This window comes from Elephas maximus, chromosome 18 (assembly GCF_024166365.1).
Source record: "Elephas maximus indicus isolate mEleMax1 chromosome 18, mEleMax1 primary haplotype, whole genome shotgun sequence".
NCBI classification, from domain to species: Eukaryota; Metazoa; Chordata; class Mammalia; order Proboscidea; family Elephantidae; genus Elephas; species Elephas maximus.
Genome location: NC_064836.1, coordinates 4,615,950 through 4,625,735, shown reverse-complemented (window position 1 = coordinate 4,625,735; position 9,786 = coordinate 4,615,950).

Sequence of the window (9,786 nt, the reverse complement as noted above, 5' to 3'; positions counted from 1 at the left end):
ATTCCTCTTAAATTTATGTGGTAAATCCGTATTAGAATTCTAAGCCTTCATAAAAGCTAAAATATTTGAGTGTCTATGTGTGAGTTGGAGGAACTGATAGAGAAACAATTAAGCCTTTTGCTTTTGGAAGGAGATACTTTCTACAGAGACAGTATGTATGTTAAAGAATGAGTGTTAATGTATTGACTAATTTTAGGTGAGTTTATTAATGATGAGGGTATCCGATGAAGTTAGGAGAGTTCCAAATGAACCTCTTATTAACTGTAATTAACTCAAATTTCCAGTAGATGTCATTAAGACCATGCAATATCATTTTTAATTTAGTTTTAAATATGTAAATAAATAATGTTACATAGGTATATTATTTTGCAAATCAAACCAAACCAATACATTCAAATTCTTAGAAAATTATATTTGTATGTCCTTAATAGAAATTGGGTTTTCAGACAATGTTTTGGCTTATTCTTGTGAGAAGAAATACCCAGATGCATATTATATTCAAAAGCCATTGGATGTTTCTCAGTAGGCAGACACTTTTTCCATATTCATTTTTATAACTTCTCATTTTTGTTTTTAGCAATAGAAGCCTAATAGATTTAAAAATCTCTACTGGTTAGGAAAAATACTATCTTTTGGATCATCATTGGTACTAGCTAATCTTACTAACGGAGCCCTGGTGGCACAATGATTAAGAGCTTGGCTGCTAACCGAAAAGACTGGTAGTTCAAATCTACCAGCCACTCCTTGGAAACCCTCTGGGGCAGTTCTACTCTGTCCTGTAGGGTCCCTGTAAATCGGAATTGACTAGACGGCAACAGGTTCGGTTTATTTTTGTTGTTGTTAATCTTACTAACAGGCTTGCTTTTCATTTTTTATTCAACCAACCAGTGATACTTGTTATATCAAGAGTGATAATCTAATGTAGTTCTGCGTTCAACTAAGACAAAGAATTCCAATGAGAATACTTTGTTTATAGCGTACTATCAGAGGTAGAAATAATACAGAGCAATAGAAGGAAATATTCCCAAAACCTACTTATTTCAATAAATACTTATGGAAAACTATCTAAAACCATGCTTCTGAAACTTGAGTAAATTATGAGCCACTTTTTATCAGAAAAACAATTTAATAAAAGTATTTCATAAAGAAGCTTTAAGAGTAGAGTTTTATTCTATGAATAATGGACCAATATTACTGCAGGTAACTTTTATATTTGTAATAAAACACACACAAAAACAAAAAATTTGTTTTTAAGTTATGATTGAAATTGAAGCAATGCAACTTGATTTAAATTTTCTCCCAATCTGTAATCTCTTTGCTTTGTCAATAAAATCCATTGATGAACAAAATTTTTAAATTTGTTGAGATCTTTATTATTTATTTTGTCCTTTGTCGATCGTGCTTTTGTGTCATATCTAAGAATCCATTGTTTAAAAACTAGGTTCCAAAGCATTACCCCTATGTTTTTCTCTAAATATTTTATGATTTTAGTTCTTATATTTAAGTCCTTGGTACATTTTGAGTTAATTTTCATATAATGCTTGAGGTATGGGCCCAGCTTCATTCTTTTGCATGTGGAAATCACTTTGTCCCAGTACCATTTATTGAAGAGACTATTTTTTCCCCGTTGAATGGACTCAGCACCCATGTCAAAAATCAATTTACCATGGATTTATTTCTGGACTCAATTCTATTCTACTGATCTATATGTTTATCACTATATCAGTAGTAGGCTGTTTATATTACTATATCTTTACAGTATGTTTTAAGGTAGGAAAGTGTGAGTCTTTGTTCTTTTTCAAGAGTGCATCTTGCAGTTCCATATAGATTTGAAGATTGGCTTTTCCATTTCTGCAAAGGTGGCTTTGGAATTTTGATGGGGATTGGATTGAATACATAGATTGAGTAGTATTGACGTCTTAACAATAATGTTTTATAGTTTTCAGTGTACAAGGCTTTCACTTCCTTGGTTAAATTTATCCGTAGGTATTTTACTTTGTTCTTTTCCCCCATGTGTCTGTCAGCTTGTCGTACTGTGGGAGCTTATGTGTTGCTGTGATGCTGGAAGCTATGCCACCAGTATTCAAATACCAGCAGGGTCAACCATGGCAGACAGGTTTCAGCTGAGCTTCCAGACTAAGACTAGAAAGAAGGATCGGGCAGTCTACTCCTGAAAAGAATTAGCCAGTGAAAACCTTATAAATAGCAGTGGAACATTGTCTAATAGAGTGCCAGAAGATGAGTACAGGCCACTCTGCCACTTGGGCCATATGATCTGGCTGATCCAATGGTGCTTGAAGTGTCTGTGACAGATAGAGATGCTGTTTGGAGTCTTTGGCAGGCCCCTCTTGGTGAATCACAACATAGTCCCTCAGGATTTTGGAGCAAAGCCCCGCCATCCTCTATAGATAACTACTCTCCTTTTGAGAAACAACTTCGGCTTGTTACTGGGCCTTACTAGAGACTGAATGCTTAACCGTGGGCCACCAAGCCACCATGCGGCCTGAGCTGCCCTTCACGAACTGAATGTTGTCCAACCCACAGGGCCATAAAGGTGGACGTGCACAGCAGCGCCTCATCATTAAATGCAAGTGGTATATACAAGATTGGGTCCAAGCAGGACCCGAAGGCACAAGGAAGTTGCATGAGAAAGTGGCCCAAATGCCCATGGTCTCCAATCCTGTCACATTACCTTCTGTCTCCTGCTCTGCACCTATGGCCTCATGGGGAGTTCCTTACACCCAGTTGACTGAAGAAGAGAAAAGTTGTGCCTGGTTTACAGATGGCTCTGTGTGATATACAGGCAACTCTCGAAAGCAGACAGCGACAGCACTATAACCTCTTTCTGGGGCCTCCCTGAAGGACAGTGGTGAAGGAAAATCCTCCCAATGGGCAGAACTTCAAGCAATGCACCTGGTTGTTCATTTTGCTTGGAAGGAAATGGCCAGGTGTGCTATTGTATGCTGATTCATGGGCTGTGGCCAATGGTTTGGCTGGATGGTCAGGGACATGGAAGAACATGACTGGAAAATTGGAGACAAGGATTTATTGAGGGGAGGTTATGTGGATAGACCTTTCTGAATGGGCCAAAGAAGTGAAGATAGTTGTGTCTCATGTGAATGCTCACCAAAGGGTGACCTCAGCAGAGGATGATTTTAACAGTAAAGCAGATAGGATGACCCTTTCTGTGGAAACAACTAATCCTCTTTCCCCAGTTATTCCTATCATTGCCCAATGGGCTCATGAACAAAATGGCCATGATGGCAGAGATGTAGGTTATACCTGGGCCCAGCAACATGGACTTCCACTCACCAAGGCTGACTTGGCTACGGTCACTGCTGAGTGTCCAATCTGCCGGCAGCAGAGACCAACACTGAGTGTCTGATATGGCACCATCTCTCAAGGTGATCAGCCAGCAGCTCGGTGGCAAATTGATTACATTGGACCACTTCCATCATGGAAAGGGCTGCGTTTTGTCCTTACTGGAATAGACACTTATTCTGGATCTGGATTTGCCTTCCCTGCATGCCAGGCTTCCACCAAAACCACCATCTGTGGGCTTACAGAATGCCTTATCCACCATCATAGTATCTCACACAATATTGCCTGTTATCAAGGGACTCACTTCAGAGCAAATGAAGTGTGTCAGTGGGCCCATGCTCATGGAATTCACTGGTGTTACCATGTTTCCCATCATCCTGAAGCAGCTGGCTTGATAAAATGATGGAATGGCCTCCTAAAGATACAATTATGGCACCAGCTAGGTGGCAATACCTTGCAGGATTGGGGCAATGTTCTCCAGGAGGCTGTATATGCTCTAAACCATATATGGTACAATATATGGTGCTGTTTCTCCCAGAGCAACAATTCATGGGTCAAGGATTCAAGGAGTGGGAAAGGAAGTGGCACCATTCACTATTACCCGTAGTGACTCACTTGCAAGATTTTTGCTTCCTGTCCCCATGACCTTATGGTCTCTGATTGATATTACATAATGGAGGTAAAGAAGAGTATGTCTGGAATGCAGGAGATTCCCTTAGGGCGTCTCTTAGTACTACCATGCGCTGTGATTAAAGTCAATGGAAATCTATAGCAACCCAATTCTGACATGACTACTAATGGTCCAGACCCTTCAGGAATGAAGGTTTGGGTTACCCCACCAGGCAAAGAACCACAACCGGCTGAGGTGCTTGCTGAGGGTAAAAGGAATACAGAATGGGTGGTGGAAGAAGGTAGTTCTAAACACCAGTTACGGCCATGTGACCAGTTGCGGAAACAAAGACGAATTGTTATGAGTATTTCTGCTTTGTATGTGTGCATCAGATAATTTTGTCTTCTTTGCTTAGAAAATATAAGATGTAAACAGGGCTAGTGCATTTTTGGTTTACATGTGTTTGTTGTATTATGTTAAGTGCAAGTACAACTCTGCAATTGTGTTTTTCAGGGATTACGTGTGGTTTGGGGAGGTGTGTACAGATGCCCAGTTGACAAGACATGGCCTGTGATGGTTAAGATTATGTGTCAACTCGGCTGGGCCATGATTTTCAGTATTTTGGCAGTAGTATAATGTTGTGATCACTTTCCTGTTGGAATTTGATATGTGATCACCCACATGATGGAATCTGCTGAGTGGTACCGGCAGGGGTAGGGCTGTGGTAGCTCACTGCCCCCTTAGCCTTCATCTCTCTGCCTTCTGCCACCTACTTCCTTCCTGCTTGCCTTGCAAAAGTTGTTGGCTTGTTCTGGATCCATCAGTTGTGTCTTGCCTGACCTCTGGTTCTTGGGACTTGAGCTAGCAGCTTACCTATCCATCTTGGGATTCGTCGATCTTCACCAAGCAAGAGTCCTGCTCCCCGACCTGCCTATCCTGGGTTCACCAGCCCCCGCAGCTACATGAATCAGGAGAAACTTTGTGGTCTTGCCTGCCGACCTTGGGAATTCCTTGACCTTCACAGCCTGTGAGTGGGAGCCCTGCTCTCCGACCTGCTCATCTTGGGTTCACCAGCTTCTGTGGCTCTGTGAATTGGAAAAGACCTCTATCCTGATCCAAGGACTTGGGACGTTCCAACCCCTACAATTTCGTGAGCTGTTTCCTTGATATGAATCTCTGTATATATTTATATGCTTTACTGGTTTTTGCTTCTCTAGAGAACCTGGCCTAAGACAGTGATCCTGCTGGTGCTTGAAATACCAGTGGTGTAGCTTCCAGCATCAGAACAACATGCAAGCCACCATAGTACATCAAACTGACAGGCATGTGGTGGATAACCTCAATCAGAGGTTAGGATTTACAACACATTTTTGGGGACACAGTTCAATTCATAACATTCCACCCTTTGGCCCTCTAAATTCATATCCTCACCGTATATAAAACACATTCAGGTCTTCACATTATCTCAAATTCTTAAAAAAACAAACAAACTCCAAGTCTAAAATCTGATCTTCTAAATCGTCTGAATCAAATATGAGTGAGATTTTAGGCATATTCTATCCTGGGGACAATTTATATTCACTCACAAGTCTTGAAAATAATATTCTGTTCTTTGGGACCACGTGGTTAATGGCCCCGCCATCCAGACTCGGTGTTGGCTATGCCTCCTGGATTTTGAGTGAAGGCTTCTTGGACCTGGGCTTCAGCTCTGACTTCCAGCTCCACTGCAACTCTGCTCCCTTGCCTTTGGATGGCCCCATTCTTCTAGTCCATCTGAGTGCAACCTAGACCCTGACAGGCCCCATTCTTCTAGTCCATCTGAGTGCAACCTAGACCCTGACAGGCCCCGTTCTTCCCCTGAGTCATGGCAGCTCTGCTCCCTCAGGTGTGTCCCCATCCCGTTGGCAGCCCCACACTCTGGAACTGGAACTGAGTTGGCGAAGATCCAACTTTTTGAAACCTAGGAGGCTGTGGCCACACCCTTTGAGGCCAAGAAGTCCCTGCTTCCATTGCTCCTTCCCCCAGTTCTTCTGGCCTTCGAGCTAATCCAGAGATGGTCCTTTTCTTGAGGGCAACAGGCATAGCTCTTTTGGCCTGTTTCCTGCCTGTAGAATTCCAAGAAACCAATAGCTTTCTTTAATTCTCTTTCCCTTTTAGTCTAAGCTGTGGTAGTTGGTTAGATCCATCAGTCACAGGCTTAATCTTTTTAACAAAAGATTCTGTAGCCACATCCTTTGTGAACATTCTAGGACACATGTCCTTAGTTCGCACAAAATTTTCCAAATCTTTAAGTTTTGTTTTCATTTTGCACACTGCATTTCTAAGTCCATCTCTTTCCTCTAGCATTTTACTATAAGCAGCAAGGAGAAACCATGTGGTCCCTTTAAGACCTTGCTGAGAAATCTCAGCAGCCAGAGATCTAAGTTTATCACTTACAAGTTCTACCTTCCACCAAACATTCAAGCATAATTCAAACAAGTTCTTTGCCACGGCATAAAAAGCATCACCCTTTCTCCGTTATCTAATCACATGTTCATTTTCTTTTAAAGTTTCACCAGAAGCACATTTAATATCCACATTTCTAGCAACACTCCATTGCTGGTGCCATATGTGTTCTCTAAGACGATAGAGACTTTCTCTGTGGCTCTCCTGACTTCCTTCTGAGCCCTCACCAGAGTTGCCTTTGATATCCATATTTGTCCCATCAGTCTCTTCAAGGTAATCTAGGCTTTTACTGTTAGGCACCTTAAAACTCTTCCATCTCTACCTGTTACTCAACTCCAAAACTACTTTCATATTTTAGGTGTCTGTTAGAGCAGCACCTCACTCTTCTGGTACAAAATTCTTAATTATTGTCATGGATAGAATTATGTCCCCCGAACAAATGTGTGTATCAACTTGGTTAGGCCATGATTCCCAGTATTGTGTGGTTGTGCTCCATTTTGTGACTGTAATTTTATGTTAAGAGGATTAGGGTGGGATTGTAACACCACCCTTACTCAGGTCACCTCCCTAACCCAATGTAAAGAGAGTTTCCCTGGGTTGTGGCCTGCACCACCTTTTACCTCTTTAGAGGTAAAAGGAAAGAGAAACAAGCAGAGAGTGGGGGGCCTCATACCACCAAGAAAGCAGCACCAGGAGCAGAGTACATCCTTTAGACACGGGGTCCCTGCACCTGAGAAGCTCCTCGACCAGGGGAAGATTGAGGACAAGGACCTTCCTCCAGAGCCAAGAGAGAGAGAAACCATTCCCCTGGAGCTAATGTCCTGAATTTGGACTTGTAAGGCTGTGAGAAAATAAATTTCTCTTTGTTAAAGCCATCCACTTGTGGTATTTCTGTTAGGGCAGCACTAGATGACTAAGATAGTTATCTAGTCTGCAATAACAGAAATACCACAAGTAGGTAGTTTTAACAAACAGAAATTTATTTTCTCACAGTTGGCTAGAAGTTTAAATTTAGGGTGCCAGCTATAGGGAGAGGCTTTCTGTCTACGTCAGCTCTGGAGGAAGGTCCTTGTCTCTTTAGCTTCTGCTTCCTGGTTCCTCGGAGATCTCCATGTATCTTGGTATCTATCTAACCCCATTTCTGCTGGCTTGATCTCTTTATATCTCAAAACAGATTGACTCAGGATACACACTACACTAATCCTACCTCATTATCATAACAAACTATTCCCAAAGGTAAGTATAACCACAGGCATAGAGTTTAGGATTTACAACACATATTTCTGGGAGACACAATTAAATCCATAACAAGTAGATACTAGTAAATTTTAACTCGTTAAAAACTTAGATAATTATTTTAAAATATTTACCTTTTTAAAAATAATTTTCTTTGAATTCTGGCTCTAACGCTTGCTAGCTGGGTGATCTTTGACAAACCTCTTCAATTTCAACACTCTCTAAACTTCAGTGTATTTTTTTGTAAAAGCGAGTAATAAAAAGTAATGAGTTACTGGTACACACGACAACATAGATGAATCCAAAAACATTGTACTGAGTAGAGAAGAAACCTTACAAGAAAGAGTACTTATTGCATGATTCTATTTATATGCAGTTCTAGAACAGGCATATAATATATATGGTGGGAAAATTAGAAAAGCACTTGCCTCTGAGGCAAGTGGAGTGTAGGGACTGAGTAGAAAGGAGCATGTAGGGACTTTCTTGGATGATGGCAATATAAAAGTTTAAGGTATACAGGTATATGCATTGTTCAAAACTCAGAATGTCTACTTAAGATTTGTGCATTGCTTTGTCAAGTTCACATTGAAAGAATGTGAGCAAATATTGAACTCTAGTTAATGATATTGTGGTGCAATGAATTGCTTTTATATGGCTTTTCTAACCATGGTCTTCTAACTCTCCCAAAAATGATTGGTTGGGCCACAGTCTTGCAAGGGATTGGTCAATTCACTATGCAAACTGAATGACTTGCAGTCCACCAAGCAGATTGGTCAGTTCATGGTCCCAGCCAGAGACCCATGCCATGAAATTCACAAGGAGTAGGCTTATAAAAGGGCCAATCCTACAGAGGTTGGGGAGACATCACTACCATCAATAAGCGTCTGAAGCAGAGCACATCTTTTGGACCAAAGATCCGGAGTTCCTGCACTGAGAGCCTCCTAGACCCAGAAGATAGCACAGTAACACTGAATATGGGTAGAGACAGCGGCAGAGGGCTTGTCAGCCCACGGAGAGCTAAGTGCCTTTGGCAGGAGGCTTGTCAGAGGAGCTAAAAGAGTTGTAACACTTGCCATGCAGGGCAGAAGTTTGAGTGTGCTCAGAAGATCCTGTTGAGGAGACTTCCTACAGCAGGACAGAGCTGGATGTCTCTGGGCAGGAGGCTTGCCAGTGGAGCTAAAAGAGCTGTAACACTTGTGTAGAACAAGGGAAGCCTGAGCGTGCCCCACGTAGGACCTGCGTGCCTCCCCACCCTGGGCAGCATTAGGCTGGGTAGCGTGGCAGTAAGAGAGCACCGCAGGCCTGGGAGCATAGCAGGAGCCAGCAGCATAGGCCAGCAAGTGGCAAAGCAGAAGCCTCTGGAGCCATGCAGGCCTCCAAAGCAGTGTATTGGTAACCAGAAGTAGTGATGATGTGAACACAGCATCTGACCTGAACCATGGTGTGCCTGCCCAGCAACATAAGAATGGACACGGGTAATTTGGGGAAGGGTAAGCATTTCCCGTTTGAAAATATGTTGGTTATCATTTGCTTTCTATAAATAATATTGACTTTCACTTTGCCAACACTGTATAAGTGTCTCATGTGTCCAGCTCAATCACAGATGAACATAGTACCCAAGGAATAGTTAATGCCTTATAGTTAATAGTTAATGTCTTATTTTTTTATGGCTGTCTGGAAGTTTAAGACACAGCCTGTGTGCATGTGTAATGCAGATAGGCAATGCATACAGATAAGTTTGCTTAAGTATTTAGGGGGGCATGTATAGATATTTGAAATTTACCTTGAAATGTGTCAAAAAAAAAAAAAAGAAAAAGATGGCTGGATAGATTGGTAAATATGTGATTTAAAAGGTTAGTGGTAGGATCTAGGTGGAGGGTATGTTTGAAATTTTTCAAGTTAGAAAATTATTGAAAAATAAGCAGAGATCGGTCATATTATGTCCCTAAGCTGCAATTCACGTAAATGTCCATGAAAAGTAGAATAGGTAGATGCTCTGTGGCATATTCACACAATAGGATAATAGAGAATTATCTGCTACACCTCAAAATATGGACAAATCTCACAAACAAATTGTTAAAAGAAAAGAAGCTGGGCATATACTATATAGTTTCATTTATGTAATATAAACCAAAACCCACTGCTGTCAAATTGATTCCAACTCATAGTGACCC